A 17,123-nucleotide genomic window follows, 5' to 3' on the forward strand; every position below is an offset into this window, starting at 1 on the left:
ACACACACACACACACACACACACACACACACACATATGCACACATGACCATTATCTCTGGCTGCCGGGGCCAGACTGCGAGCAACTGCATGTGATTGGAGAAGCAATCTGCGTGATGGAGGTAAGGAATAGGCTGAGGTGGAAGGGGGAGGGAGGGAAGGCCACAGGTGGGGGACGGTAAAGTGCTGTTCCACCTTTCTGCTTTCCCTTCTTTGCTTAGAACTGGGTTTCAATCTGAGCTTTTGATGTTCATACAAGTGGTTCTCTTATCTCCAAAGGTCTCTTTAGTTTTCCTGTAGGCAGTATCTATCTTACCCCTAGTGAGATAAGCCTCTACATCCTTACATTTGTCCTCTAGCCATCCCTGCTTAGCCATTTTGCACTTCCAGTCAATCTCATTTTTGAGACGTTTGTATTCCTTTTTGCCTGCTTCATTTACTGCATTTTTATATTTTCTCCTGTCGTCAATTAAATTCAATATTTCTTCTGTTACCCAAGGATTTCTACTAGCCCTCGTCTTTTTACCTATTTGATCCTCTGCTGCCTTCACTACTTCATCCTTCAGAGCTACCCATTCGTCTTCTACTGTATTTCTTACCCCCATTCCTGTCAATTGTTCCCTTATGCACTCCTTCAAACTCTGTACAACCTCTGGTTCTTTCAGTTTATCCAGGTCCCATCTTCTTAAATTCCCACCTTTTTGCAGTTTCTTCAGTTTTAATCTACAGGTCATAACCAATAGATTGTGGTCAGAGTCCACATCTGCCCCTGGAAATGTCTTACAATTTAAAACCTGCTTCCTAAATCTCTGTCTTACCATTATATAGTCTATCTGAAACCTGTCAGTATCTCCAGGCTTCTTCCATGTATACAACCTTCTTTTATGACCGGAAACTATACCTTTGTTAAGCAATTTAAGCTGATTCAGTACCCCGTGGATGTCTACTTCTGAGTTATTCATGTTGGCAGTTGTTATTGATTCAAATTCTGGAATATTTACTTCGTCTGCTTTGCTGAAGGTGTTCTGGAGAACTGTGTTCAGTTACTTTCCTTTGGTGTCACTTTCATCAGGAACATCACCACTGTTATCGCGTAGTGAAGGTATTGATTGCGTCTTAAAGCTGTCGTAATTTAGAGACGAGCAGAGTCTCTTTCGGCGTTCTGCTAGATTTTGAGGCAGAATTTCGTTGTGAAAACTATTAAGAGCGTCTCGTATTGAAGGTCACGCTAAAGCAGAGAACAGGGTTACCAAGTACAAATCAACTTCTACATACTGCGTTCCATAGAATAGAGATGCATTCTGTTGTCTCCAACGTTCATTAGTGGATAGGCAGAATAAGAAGAAGAAGGTATGAAGGGCTTATTTCAATAGTCGTACAAGTCCATTACCTCCACTTTTCTGTCTATAATGATTCTGAAATTAATGAGCCAAACATACAGAAAGAAAGGTTCATCTCTAGCAAGAAGCCATATGACTGAATATTTCTGGTATCTCAACTGCAGATTTTTCAGCGCTCAATTAACTTTAGGACTTTTTATCTCAATATGAAAAAAAAATGGAAATGCTTTTCATTTTTGCAGATTACTGGGACCAGCCCAAGTTTTATTTAGTCTATTTTCTTCTATTGAAGCGTCTCCTTCATTTTAACATTCAGTTTCATATTATTGATGTATAATTTCCAGACCCCCACCTCTCCATGTTAAAGCACGTGTATATCCGTGAATGATGTGCAGTCTATGATATAACAATATTGTACATTTAGCAGCAGTCTTTAACCAGTACTATAACCCCAAAGCTTTCTATTAATAACATTGGCTTGAGCGTTTAATACTAATTCTGTTCGTAACATTTGAATTAAAGGCAAACAAAACACTGTAAATTAAAAAAAAGGCCAGTTTTATTAAGTAAATAAGAAAAAGCACTGGTGTTTCTTGGTGTGTTGTAGCCGAGGTACTTCTGGTACTGCTACGATCATTACATAGCGTCAGTTTGGACTGCCTCGTGGCTCGTTGTTAGTGATGATCGCACTTCGGAACTATAATTTTTTTTAGCTAAGTATATCATCATGTTCAGCGCATAATAACACGATGAAAACGGCAGCTTATTGAAACCTGTAGCTTTAGAGGCTTCATCAGTCAGTTAAACTTCTGAAAGTTCTGCAGACATGGCACCCGAGCTACAGGTTCACCTGCTTTGGAGACTGCCTATGTCGATTGTGGAAGGCCGTGTCGCTCCTTCGAAGACCAGATAATAAGGGTGGCGAGGCTCTGGTGATTTTTACTGTCAGCTTCGTAGGTGTATCAATGTGTGCGAAAGCGAAAACAAGGACATGGTTTTATCTGAATTTGTCATCTTTCCAATAATTTGTAACTTACTAATGCTATTATGTTCTAGTCGTACACATCAGAGAAAACTGCTACTATATCTGCGGAAAACCATTGTATTACTAATCATCTCCTAGTCATCCTTGAAACAAAAATAAAATAATATCCAAATTCCTCTACTGAATTATGAAATATGACTTTGATAGCATACGTTGAGGATGTAGCATCACACAAGCACATCTCAATCGATATCATTTCTCGTGTGGTCAGCAGTACAGGGATTAGGTGACTGGGGTCAAGCAGTTCTGTTATGAAGTGTGTGTGAGTAGCTTCCAGTCCCCGTTAGACTTTGGAGCATGAAGAACTCATGACCTTGCTGCGATAAAATGGACATATATTCTGCTCTCATCTTCACACCGACAGACGGTTCGATATCTTTAATGAAAGACAATTTACAGTACCAGTACATACTGTACATATAAAACGCTTCTATTTCATTGGAACATAGCCTATTTCGACTTTCCTGGTCATTACCGAGAGCAGAGTATAGGATAGGTGCATTAGAAACGACAAAGACAACTATCCGTAGAAATATCATTGTCAAATAATTCGAAATAGTAAGCCATGGCAGTGTTAAAGAGCACAGTGGCCACTGTACTGCACACTGTTTCTGGTTATTTGAAAATGACGTTTGGTCATATTTGTGATTAAATAGAACGCACTTGATCATTTGTAATGGAAATGCTCTTTACTTTGAATTTGATTATTACTAAGAAGGTCCTATCCGATTTTGCTCCAATGAAATAAAGGACAGTATTCTTACACCCTGAACGCTTTGCAGTACCAATTTATGCTTCATAAGAGACTGTGGTTTTCAATTCCCTGAAACACATCCCTTCATAAGGAATCTGTCCCACGCTTGAATAGACGCAGTCTAACGACATTTTTGAATTATGTGGTGCCAAGAACTTCCTCAGTCTGCAACAGAGTAACAGAAATGGGGTTCAAGAAAGGAAAATTCAGTACATAACGGAAGACATAGGCTAGTCCTTACGACGGGTGTGATGCAAGTAATGTATATGTTCATGAATTACTCTTTGTACATGTAATTTGTTCGATGTCACTACCTTTGCCCTCTGTATCCTATAACATCTAGTACATGGAAAAGATGTGAGTAGAATTATATCTCTAAATCTACACTCCTGGAAATGGAAAAAAGAACACATTGACACCGGTGTGTCAGACCCACCATACTTGCTCCGGACACTGCGAGAGGGCTGTACAAGCAATGATCACACGCACGGCACAGCGGACACACCAGGAACCGCGGTGTTGGCCGTCGAATGGCGCTAGCTGCGCAGCATTTGTGCACCGCCGCCGTCAGTGTCAGCCAGTTTGCCGTGGCATACGGTGCTCCATCGCAGTCTTTAACACTGGTAGCATGCCGCGACAGCGTGGACGTGAACCGTATGTGCAGTTGACGGACTTTGAGCGAGGGCATATAGTGGGCATGCGGGAGGCCGGGTGGACGTACCGCCGAATTGCTCAACACGTGAGGCGTGAGGTCTCCACAGTACATCGATGTTGTCGCCAGTGGTCGGCGGAAGGTGCACGTGCCCGTCGACCTGGGACCGGACCGCAGCGACGCACGGATGCACGCCAAGACCGTAGGATCCTACGCAGTGCCGTAGGGGACCGCACCGCCACTTCCCAGCAAATTAGGGACACTGTTGCTCCTGGGGTGTTGGCGAGGACCATTCGCAACCGTCTCCATGAAACTGGGCTACGGTCCCGCACACCGTTAGGCCGTCTTCCGCTCACGCCCCAACATCGTGCAGCCCGCCTCCAGTGGTGTCGCGACAGGCGTGAATGGAGGGACGAATGGAGACGTGTCGTCTTCAGCGATGAGAGTCGCTTCTGCCTTGGTGCCAATGATGGTCGTATGCGTGTTTGGCGCCGTGCAGGTGAGCGCCACAATCAGGACTGCATACGACCGAGGCACACAGGGCCAACACCCGGCATCATGGTGTGGGGAGCGATCTCCTACACTGGCCGTACACCACTGGTGATCGTTGAGGGGACACTGAATAGTGCACGGTACATCCAAACCGTCATCGAACCCATCGTTCTACCATTCCTAGACCGGCAAGGGAACGTGCTGTTCCAACAGGACAATGCACGTCCGCATGTATCCCGTGCCACCCAACGTGCTCTAGAAGGTGTAAGTCAACTACCCTGGCCAGCAAGATCTCCGGATCTGTCCCCCATTGAGCATGTTTGGGACTGGATGAAGCGTCGTCTCACGCGGTCTGCACGTCCAGCACGAACGCTGGTCCAACTGAGGCGCCAGGTGGAAATGGCATGGCAAGCCGTTCCACAGGACTACATCCAGCATCTCTACGATCGTCTCCATGGGAAAATAGCAGCCTGCATTGCTGCGAAAGGTGGATATACACTGTACTAGCGCCGACATTGTGCATGCTCTGTTGCCTGAGTCTATGTGCCTGTGGTTCTGTCAGTGTGATCATGTGATGTATCTGACCCCAGGAATGTGCCAATAAAGTTTCCCCTTCCTGGGACAATGAATTCACGGTGTTCTTATTTCAATTTCCAGGAGTGTATTATTAGGTGAATGGAGGATCAAGGAAATAAGCAGCTTGAAAGCTTGGTAGACAGTTATAACTGGCGAGCCGTTCCAGGGACGTCTCTGCCATCGATATCAGCTGGTCTTGCTGCTATGCCGGCTAGTGCAGTCTCAGTTACACTCAGCCTGCCGATGAGGGAGACAACACTAGCTCGGTGGGGCTGCGTCGAGCAGCAGCTTAAAGTGACAAGCAGCAGCTAAGTAGTTAAAGGAAAGAAAGCCTTGCATAGTGCAATGCGAGGACGTGTAACTATTCTAAGCAGATCATGCTTCAATCACTGTGTTGCGCAAATTGCGATGCAGAGACTCCATAAAATAAAGATTTGTGAGGAGATAGTGGTAGAATTTAAACTTGTTGAATACCTGAAAAGAGACTGCCTTTTTTGAAAAGAACGATATTGTGAATACTGAAACTCATTGGTTAGCTATTGCAACCATATATACAAGGATAATTTGTTATTAAAAATATGACTCAGCCATGAAATTAAATAAAGGCTTGTTAAATGTATAGCTTCTGAGTGCAAGCCAAATAAACAGATAACTTTCCTTAATCACGTGTAAACAATGAATCTCACTAACCTAAGCCGACAAAATCCAACTAAGACTTTCCGTTATCCAGACACATCACAAATTATGCGCAAGCAAGCAATACAGCAACAACAGTACCTCGAAATCCTCCATTCTCTAATTAATCTTTACAAAATCATATTTTCAAAATTCAGTATCCTCCGTATTTTTATTTCTACTTTGCAAACTATTTCCAGACCGCTCAGTAGCTGACCAACACGTGACTCACTCCCTTAAAGTGCTACAGCAACGACAGTGCTACTGGCAACTAAAGATACACTCTTGTCCCCAGAACCATTGCGGCGTAACGTATCGGCCGTCAAAAACTACTGTTTGAAAATGTCCAGTATACAGATATGAAGTATAATACATCGAATGAAAATATAGTGTACCTCACATTTCTGAAATACCAAAAATAAACCTCCTCTTTGTTCTTAGGACCAAGTCTGGACCGCTCGTCATTCATTTCTTCTTGGGCTAACAACTTTCTCCACTCTCGAATGATATTTTGCAAGGTGCAGTTGAAAAGGCGTGGGGATAGTCTATCTCCTTGTATTACACCCGTTCTGATTGTAAAGGGTTCTGAAATCTCACCCATAAATTTTATTTTTGACACTGTGTTAGTGAGAGTTTGTTTGATAAGCTTTCTTGATATATCATGCACCCCAAACTCTTCCAAAATATTCATTAATGCCTCTTGGTCGATGGAGTCATATGCTTTCTGAAGATCAACAAACACGACCACGTAGTCATTTCGTCCAGTCTTTTTTTTTTTTTTTTTTTTTTTTTTTTTTTTTTTTTTTTTTTTTTTTTTTTTTTTACCTGATGATCCTCCTCAGGTTAAAGATCTGTTCTGGGGAAGACAGGCCCTTGCGAAAACCAGCTTGATATTCCCCAATCAGTTGGTCAAGAGGACCTTCTATTCCGCTCTGTATTGCTTTGGAGAGAATCTTGTATGGAACAGATGCTAATGAGATGCCCCTATAGTTATTGTCATTCTTCTTATCGCCTTTATGTGTAAAGGATGGATCAAAGCTGACTGCCATTCAGTTGGTATCATCATAGTTCTCCAGATCTCCTCAAAAAGTAGGACTAGTACATCTAGAGTTTCATTTTTATTTGACAGCTTCAGTAGTTACGCCACTATTGAATCCTCTCCAGCTGCCTTATTATTCTTGAGGTTGTAGATGCTCTCTTTGATCTTCTCTTTACCTGGTGGAGATGAGTTGGGTAGTTCCAAATTTTCAAATGTGTGTGAAATCTTATGGGACTTACCTACTAAGGTCATCAGTCCCTAAGCTTACACACTACTTAACCTAAATTATCCTAAGGACAAACACACACACCCATGCCAGAGGGAGGACTCGAACCTTCGCCGGGACCAGCCGCACAGTCCATGACTGCAGCGCCTGAGACCGCTCGGCTAATCTCGCGGGGCAGTTGGGTAGTTTATGGATCGGGGCACATACAGGGAATCTTTCTTTTGGTTCATCACAATTAAGTAGGTCTTCAAAATAACAAGATCGTCCAGGTTTCTTTGTTTGTCAGACCGAGCTTTCCATTTTCGTCTCTAAAAACAGGACTAGGGGCTTGGTATCCTTTCAAATTCGACTTGAACGTCTGATAGAAGTCCTTGGCTTTGTTTTTCAGGAAATCACTATCGATCTGTTCTAACCGCTGTTTCTCATACAATCGCTTAGCCCTTCGTAAAGTTGGGGCTGCATGTTTTCGAACTCCACGGAATACATCAAAATCTTTCCAGGAATTTGTTCTTTGGGCCACCACCTCATCACAAACCTCATTCCACAATCTATTCTTTCTCTTTTTAGCTGTCAGGATTGCAGTATTAGCTACTTGTTGGATCTTGGAGGCGATGTCCGTCCATTTATGAGATTGAAATTTCAGTTACTGGTGGTATTGTTCCAATACGTTTTGATTGATTTTGAGCTTCACAACGTCACATTTATGAATTTTATTTCCGGTTTTCACGGCCATATTGAGAGGAATGAAATTCATTTTGATCTTGGAGAGGTAGTGATCCGAATCTAACTGGGCGCCTCTTCGCACTTTAACATTCATTATTTCATTAATTGCTGTCCTAGAGATTGATACATGATCAATCTGTTTCTCTCCACACACATTACCTGGTGATCGCCTCATCCTCTGTTTGCTTTTTATCTGTTTGTAAAATGTTGACATTATCTGAAGACTGCACGATCGACACAGATTGACGAGTCTTATACCATTTCTGTTAGTCGTCTAGTGAGCAGGATACTTTCCAATCATTTATTTGAATTGCGGTTCTGTTTCCAGCTGAGCATTGAAGTCACGTAGTAGGCTCTTGATGTTCTTAGTTGGTATTTTCTCTAACTGTTTTTCAAGAAAGTCCCAGAACTGCCCAACTTTCTAGGTATTACGTCTGTTGTCTTCATTAATTGGTCATTCGCAATTATCAGTGTGTATCCTTTATTACCACAGCTGAGAGTTAGGATAGAAAGTCTTTCAGAAGGTCTGAAGAACTCCACGATTGAACTGACAACCTTCATGCGAACAACAAAAGCTGTGCCTAATACATGCATGTTCTTACCTATTTTTACTGCCCTTTTGCCTTTTTAAATCCTGTGACCCTCAATGTCCATTGCGTCTTCATCTAGGTATCTGGTGTCTTGAATGGCCAAGATAGTTATGTCATGTTTGTCCATCATCATCGTCAACTCTTTGTGTTTCCCAACTTTCAATAGAGAATTGACGTTCGAAGTACCAAAATAGTAATTCTGTTTTGTCTTGAATTTTGCATACCTAGTCGTGTCTTCAAAGCTTCTAGGTTCAGGCTCCCCAGAATCCGTAGGCCTGATTGCACTCGTAAAAGTGGTGGATTCCCTCAAAGAGTAGTGTCCTTTTTGTGACGACATTCCATGATGCTTTGTTGTTCAAACTGGCGTGGGTCGGACAAATTCTTCCCGGTAATAGAATCGAGGTTGTAAGCCCCGGAGCTTGATAATAGGCTGCTCCCTTGGAGTCAGACGCCCTTCGCAGTCGCTTATCTGAGTAACAGACGTTCTAAATGAAGATAGTTCATCTGCTTTATCCACCGTTGAGACATGGTTGTCGTCTTCCGCATTCAAAACCGTTGACCATCTTCGCCGTCTGCCTGGTAGAGTCCCTCACAAGTTACTATTAGCCGGGCCAGCTGAATCAAGATTTCTTTAAAGAGGTGTTACTCCTCTATCACTCCCCCTTTGTTCTGGCTTGTGACAGGCAGAGCCTGGCTCTGGCCGGGTTAAACCACAAACCTCACTATTGATGCGAAGGGTAATAACAAATGCACTTCACTTCTTGCTAAATTGGGTGTTCATTTCGAATCAGTACCCAAAAATTGTCAAGAAATTTTGTTTTAAATTCATTTCGAAGTGTTCTATCACTGGAGAGTTCTATTATCTTCCCCTGTCCTACTGTTCATAGGCGGTCTGTTATGACTTTATCGAACGGATTGTAAATACACTAATATCCAGACGAAGGTTCTGGAAATTAATCTTCGAATTGTTGATGAACATTTTCCAGACTTACTCCGCCGATACCACTAACTTTACCTACATACAGCTCATTTTCTTTCAGGAAATCATTCTGACAAGATAACACCTCTCAGTTCTCCTTCTTCAACTTAGATTTCCGAAGTCCAATTTTCTTTTAAAGGCAAGTACTTTCTGATTCAGGAACGTGATATTCCTATTTCAGCCTTCAAGTGGTACGGTCGGGACATTCAGTTTCTCAAAAACGTTGTCCAAGTAGCACAACGTCAGAAGCCATTTTTCATCCAGGAACAGACCCGCGAGTATAGGTCTTCTTTTCAGTAGGAAAAGACAATGTTCATCCTCCAGCTCCACAATGCGACGAAGAACTTTACCATGTGCAGTACAGGCGAATCACGAGTAGAACCCATCTCCTCGCATAGAATGGAGTGCAGCTTACTGTTACCTCGTGCTTTCACAAAATTTTCAACCCTGATCGTTCAGCTCTTTATTGACTTACGGTTGCACTACTTTAGAAGGCAATGTCTCCCTGTCTATCAGGCAACGTGTGAATTTTACAGAAGCAGAAACAGGACACACTCTTTCCGTAAACCTCCTTTTATTTCCAGTAAATGCTGCAGCCCCATCGGTACATTTACCAACACAATTTTTTCATGGTACACTGCTGTAAAAAAAAGGAATTCCCTTTATAACAGCAGCATACAAAAACATAAAGCTGGAAAAGATTTCCGTTATGAGAACTGTCATCAAACTGCAAGGAAAATTCTAGGCTATCATGAAGACGAGGTAGCAACTGAGAGTGATATCGACTTCAGATTCTAGCCCAACATTTCTCCATGCATGATTTCGTACGTTTTGACGGCTGGGGGAAACACTAATTTCCCACAAATAATGTGTGGTCATTTGGATTTTGCAGTTAAGTAGCATACTTCTAGGAACGCTCTTAGGGCTTTCTTAGGGACAGACATCTGCTTTCTGAGGAATTTAACATTTTCTCGCTCATTTTGTCGCTCACAATGCTTAGAACTCGTGCCATGGTCTGCATGTTTTGGACGCAGGTGTCTCTTTGTTTTTGTAGGCTCCGGGCTATCCTTGGCTAACATCTCCAAACAGAGAATACGTTGTAGTCGTTCCTCGTTATTTAAAAGAATGATTATAAAGCTTAATATCAGACAATCAGATTGATATTTACGCACTTCAGTTTTGCGTTTAGAACTAATGTTGCTGATCGGAACAGAGAAAGAAGCGCTAGCAGAGTACATTTTGACCAAACACAAATTAAGGAGAAGAGACTCTAGGTGAATCATTACCGTGGAATCTATTGTAGACGCTTAGAATCAGTCACTTATCCATTGGAATGGTGACTCTTTTACCTTTTTTTAACAACTTCTATTGAGCACGCGCTAGAACTCAACGTCTAGCTAACACACTTTCTTTGAACTGTCTAGCAGAAATCGAATGTTTTCCAAGGGTTCCCAGCATCTTGCACCATTTTACGTTGTCGAAAGCTTTTTCCGCGTTGACATAGCCAACGAACGTGTCTTGATTTTTCTTCAGTCTTGCTTCCATTATCAGCTGCAGCGTCAGAGCTGCCTCTACATCTACATCTACATCTACATTGATACTCCGCAAGCCACCCAACGGTGTGTGGCGGAGGGCACTTTACGTGCCACTGTCATTACCTCCCTTTCCTGTTCCAGTCGCGTATGGTTCGCGGAAAGAACGACTGTCTGAAAGCCTCCGTGCGCGCTCTAATCTCTCTAATTTTACATTCGTGATCTCCTCGGGAGGTATAAGTAGGGGGAAGCAATATATTAGATACCTCATCCAGAAACGCACCCTCTCGAAACCTGGCGAGCAAGCTACACCGCGATGCAGACCGCCTCTCTTGCAGAGTCTGCCACTTGAGTTTATTAAACATCTCCGTAACGCTATCACGGTTACCAAATAACCCTGTGACGAAACGCGCCGCTCTTCTTTGGATCTTCTCTATCTCCTCCGTCAGACCGATCTGGTACGGATCCCACACTGATGAGCAATACTCAAGTATAGGTCGAACGAGTGTTTTGTAAGCCACCTCCTTTGTTGATGGACTACATTTTCTAAGCACTCTCCCAATGAATTTCAACCTGGTACCCGCCTTACCAACAATTAATTTTATATGATCATTCCACTTCAAATCGTTCCGCACGCATACTCTCAGATATTTTACAGAAGTAACTGCTACCAGTGTTTGTTCCGCTATCATATAATCATACAATAAAGGATCCTTCTTTCTATGTATTCGCAATACATTACATTTGTCTATGTTAAGGGTCAGTTGCCACTCCCTGCACCAAGTGCCTATCCGCTGCAGATCTTCCTGCATTTCGCTACAATTTTCTAATGCTGCAACTTCTCTGTATACTACAGCATCATCCGCGAAAAGCCTTTATCTTTCCTAAAGCCAAACTGATCACCATCTAACAGATCCTCAGTTTTCTTTTCCAGTCGTCTGTATGCGAGTACAATTCTTGTCAGTAACTTCAATCCATCAGCTGTTAATTTAATTGTACGATAATTTTCGCACTTCTCGACTGTTGCTATCACCGGAACTGTGTGTATGTCCTTTTTCGACAAGTCTGACGGTATATCGCCAGCCTCATGCATTCCACACACCAACATGAACAATCGTTTTGTTGCCGTGTCCCCAAGACATTTTTAGAAATTCCGATGGAGTGTTATCAGTCCCTTCTGCCTAATTTAATTTAACTTTTCCAGAGCTGTCTCTACCCTATCGACTACTGTTTCTTCTTCTGTCACATCATGAATAAATCCTTCCCCTCAAAGAGAAGAGGCCCCCAACTTCTCTTTTCACCTATCTATCCTCTCCTCTGCGTTTCACAGAGGAATTTCGTCTGCGCTCTCAACGTTGGAGGCCTTTTTGTATTTCACAGAAGTTTTTTTTAACTTTCCTACATTCTGAGTCAGTCCTTCCGACAATCATTTCTTCTTCGATTTCTTGACAATTTTCATGCAGCCATTTCGCCTTAGCTTCCCCGCGCTTCCTATTGATTTCATTTCTAAATGACTTACAGTTCTGTATTCCTGAATTTCCCGGAATATTTTTGTACTTCCTTCTTTTCTCGATCAACCGAAGTATTTCATCTATTAACCACGGTTTCTTTGCAGTTACCTTCGTACTTAAATTTTTTTCTCCAACTCGTGGAACTGCTCTAAAGAGATACATACCCCTTTCAGCTCAACTGCCTATAGAGATATTCATTATCACAGTACCTATAGCCCCAGAGAACATCAAACGTATCTTTTCATTCCTTAGTATTGATTCCTCGTGAATAGACTCCTAGACTTTAGCCCCTTCTTCATCGTTACTAAATTGTGATCTAAGTCTATATCTGCTCGCGGGTACGCCTTACAATTCAGTGTCGTATTTCGGAATCTCTAACTGACCATGATGTAATCTAACTGATATCTTCCCATATCTCCCGGCCTTTCCCAAGTACTGCTCTTCCACTGGTGATTTTTGAACAGAGTATTCCCTATTACCATCTGAATTTTTTTGTGGAAGTCATTTAGTCTTTCTCTTCTCTCATTCCTAATGCCAAGCCCATATTCTTCCGTAACCCTTTCTTCTACCCCTTCCCTACAACCACATTCCAATCACCACGTCTGTTAGACTTTCATCTCCTTTTACGTATTGAATTACCCATTTAACATCCTCATATACTTTCCCTATCCCTTTGTGTTCTGCTTGCGACATCGGCTTGTATACCTGAACTACAGTTGTACTTGTCGGTTTGATATCGATTCTGATGAGAACGATCCTATCACTGAACTGTTCGCAGTAACTCACTCCGTGCCCTGCGTTCCTACGCATAATGAATCATAATCCCGTTATACCGTTTTGTGGTGCTTTTGCCATTACCCTATTCTAATGTGACTAGAGATCCCTGTCTTCTTTCCATTTTACTTCACTCACCCCCCACAATATCTAGACTTTGCTTTAGCATTTCCCTCTTCAGATTTTGTTGCTTCCCCACCACGCTCCGACCCGTAGAATGTTTTCCTTTCTCTGATTATTTGCTCTTTCTCTCATGGTCACCTCCTCCTGGCCAGTCCCTTCCCGGAGATCCGAATGGGACACTATTCCGGAATCTTTTGCCAATAGAGAGATCATCATGATACTCTTTGAATAACAAACCACGTGTCCTGTGGATACACGTTATGTCTCTTTAATTCATTGGTTTCCATTTCCTTTTCCATGGCCATGCCGTTGATCAATGCTGATTTTCCACCTTTTTGGGGCAGTTTCTCACACGAAGGGCGAGAGAGTGCCCTGAACCTCTGTCCTCTCCTACTCCCTCTTTGACAACGCCGTTGGCAGAGTGAGGGAAATTATTGTGCTCGAAGCCTTCAGCCGCCATTGCTAACGGTTTTTTATTCAAAATTAAAGCTGTGGCGGGGCTATAGCCCGGAACCGAGGACGTTTTCACTACCAGTCAAAGACGGTACCCCGAGACCACGGGTGTCATTAGTAGTTGTTAAACGTTTGGTAAATAGCTACCGCTGCGTGTGATCGGTGACGGGATGTGTGATGAAATATTCGCGATTTTTCTCAGCATTCCTGGCGACAGGACATACTGGTAAGTCCTCGTCAAATAAGCCAGCAAATTAATGCTGGACGAGCCTTCTTGGTTAATGGGAATGAGAATCTGAGGCTAGCTATATTTACTCACCAGAAATCTTTTTCTTAGACAATATGAATTATAAATATTTCAATAAAAGGCGTTACCTTCCCTCTATTACTCTTACCCCTCTCACCCCCCAGTTTTGTGGACGGCTAGCATAGAGTATAGGAAAGATAAACATTGCGATGCATTAGAAACAAGTTGTAATGGGAAGAAAAGAAAGTGTCAAATAAAAAGGCAGTTTTCGTAGATATATCAGCGGCGCTAGGCGCTATTTTGTATTACTTATGTCCCTGAGAGGTGGACAGCGTAGTCAACGTGCACCCTGTGTTGCCTATAATCAAAATACCTTCTACATATGGAAGGAGACAGGCCCAGCAAAATTACAGATCCAGATTCGTTTCTAAAATATCTTTCACCGGTTATAGACACTTGTTCTTAAGGTTTCCTATCAATTTACGGGTATAGGCAGTGTGCAGAACCCATGGTTAGGAGACCCTGCTTGTTCGGTGAATTCTCGTCGTCCCAGGTCCAGAAAGTACTAAAGGATGCATAGCGTCGCGGGGAAACACCAGTGAATATTTTACCTCTAACAGAACTTATTTCCCATTACGCTCTGTTCCTCCGTGAGATCAACAGCTCTGTAGACAACAGCGCACTGGTTAATGTCGTGTTACGTGGCTTCCGCAAGCCATTCAACACAGCCCGCACTGCCCTTTAGTGAAAAAAATACTGCCTTAGCGAGCACGGGACCAGGTTTGCGAGTAGACTCCCTACAGACAGAACTCAGCACGTCGCTCTTAAACGGACTAAATCGACAGACGTGAAAGTAATTTCTGGAGTATCCAAAGTAAGAGTGACAGGACTATTACTCGAAAGAAACTTTCACTCTGCAGCGGGGAGCGTGCTTATTTGAAACTTCCTTCTAGATTAAAGCTGTGCGCTGGATTGACACTCGAAACTCGAGACTTATGCCATCGCGGACAAGGTCTCCACCAACTGAGCTACGCAAGGAGCACTCAGCTCTCCTCCTCACAGCTGTACTTCCGCCAGTGCCTCATCTGCTTTCTTCCGTGTGCGCTGGTCTTGCAAGTTTCGCAGAGCTTCTGTGAAGTATGGAAGGTAGAAGACGAAGCACTGGAGGAAGTAAAGTTGTGAGGGCAAGTGTTGTGCTTGTGTAGCTCAGTCGGCAGAGCACGGACCCGCGAAAGGCAAAGGTCTCGTGCTCGTGTAGCGGTTGCGGCAGGTAGGTTTAACCTGCCAGGAAGTATCAGGACAGTTACTGTATACACTGTGTACAGATGATACAGCAGAAAGGTCAGAAGGTCATTGAGAGCCTCCTCAGATGGTACAGTTATCTATAAGAAAGTCACAACGCCAGAAGACAGTATCGATTTGCAGAACGACCTGTAGAGGACTGATGAACGGAGCACGCCCTGTCAGTTGACTTTGAACGTAAATAAATGTAAATAAATGCCGTTGTGGCCGAGCGGTTCTAGGCGCTTCAGTCTAGGCGCTACTGCCGCAGCTTCGAATCCTGCTTAGGGCATGGATGTGTGTGATGTCCTTAGGTTAGTTAGGTTTAAGTCGTTCTAAGTCTACGGGACTGATGACCTCAGGTGTCAAATCCCATAGTGCTCAGAGCCATTTGATCCATTTGAAATGTAACGTATTACGCGTAGGCCTACATACGGATAGAAATCGATTATAAAAATACACTATTGATAAAAAATTGATGGAAACAGTATCTACCGTAAAATACATGGGAGTACTTATTTAAAGTGACGATAAATGGGCTGCACACATAAAAATAGTAGGAAAAATAGATGTCATACCGAGATACCTGATATGGATCTTAGGGAAACGCAACTCATCCACGAAGGAAGTAGCTCACAACGTGCCTTTTCGACCAATTTTTGAGTAATGTTCGCCAGTCTGGGATAGGACTGCTAGAAGAGGCAGGAAAGATGCAACGATGAGCAGTGCATATCGTCACTGTATCTTTTAGTCGGCGCGACAGCATTACACAGACGCTCAACAAATTTCAGTGGCAGGCATCAGAACAGAGCGTTGTGCACCACGGAGAGCTTTACTACTGAAGCTTTCACAGAGACTTTCCGGAAAGTGTCGGAAAACGTATTAATTTCTCCCACATACATCTCGCGAAATGACGTCAAGAAAATACGAGAAATTGGAGCTAATACTGGGGCTTAACAAGAATCGTTTTTACCACACGGCATTCGCGAGTGGAACATAGACTGGAATACCCTCCGCCACACACCGTTAGGTGGCTTGCGGAGTATGATGTGAATGTAGATGTTGACTACCCTCCCTCCAAGATAAAATATTGCGGCTTCCCCAAAGAGAAATTCTTAATTTAGACACGAACTTGATTTGGTACCCCTCATAATAGTACTTTTGTTATTAAAATTTGTTTGACACCAAGTCGTGTTCTTTTGAGGTGTCTAGAAACACGGTATCCATCTCGTTGCCTTGAACCACTGCTTTCAGGGAGTCACGTCACGGAAGTGCTAGTTGGATTTCAGATGATCGATGTTTGCGCAATCCGTACTGGAGGAGATCATTTGGTTATAAACACCTCGTTACATTTGAGCTAGGAATATGATCTAAGGTTCTACAGCAGATGGATGGCTCCAGTATTTTTGTGGATCACTTCAGTTACCCTCCTTGTAGACGGATTTGCATTGTGGCTTTCTTCCATCTACTGCGCACAGTTATTTATTCTAGAGGTCTTTGTTGTAATACTCGTGGAAAGAAGCGGCTAGCTCAAAGCGCAGGCGAGGCAGTGCAGACGAGGTGGGTACGCTGAGTGCGCCTTTGCAGCCCGGAGCGCCGCGTCGGCCTGCAGGCAGTTAGTTGGTCGCGCCTGCGCAAGTGCAGCCGTCCGCACACCGCACATCCGTCGCGCCCATCCAGCCGTGCCTAATGCCGCCTCATCGCCGCTGTTTGCCCTGTGCTGCCGGCTAATGCCCCCCCGCTCGCAGCCACTGGGCGCATGTCCCCTTGAATTACTGTAATTGCTCCTGGCCACAGTACCGCGGAGCAACAACAGAGAATTGGATAGCACGCTGGAAACAAGAAAGAATGTAAGTTTAAGCCATAAAAAGAATAACCTCAACAAACATCAACGAGCCACTTTTCGTGAATCTTTAATTATGCTAGGATCCGTTTCTAACCTTTCCCCGTCTTCACGTAGCGTGTAATACATTATATCTTCATTTACACGACGTTTCTGTAGGCTTCTTTTTAAGCACGGCGCACTTGTTTTAGCTACCACTTTCCTCCAGTTATCTACTTACGTTTAATTAACAAGTAAGTGCATTCAGTTTGTTTATATAATACGTCGCT

This window comes from Schistocerca americana, chromosome 2 (assembly GCF_021461395.2).
Source record: "Schistocerca americana isolate TAMUIC-IGC-003095 chromosome 2, iqSchAmer2.1, whole genome shotgun sequence".
Taxonomy (NCBI): domain Eukaryota; kingdom Metazoa; phylum Arthropoda; class Insecta; order Orthoptera; family Acrididae; genus Schistocerca; species Schistocerca americana.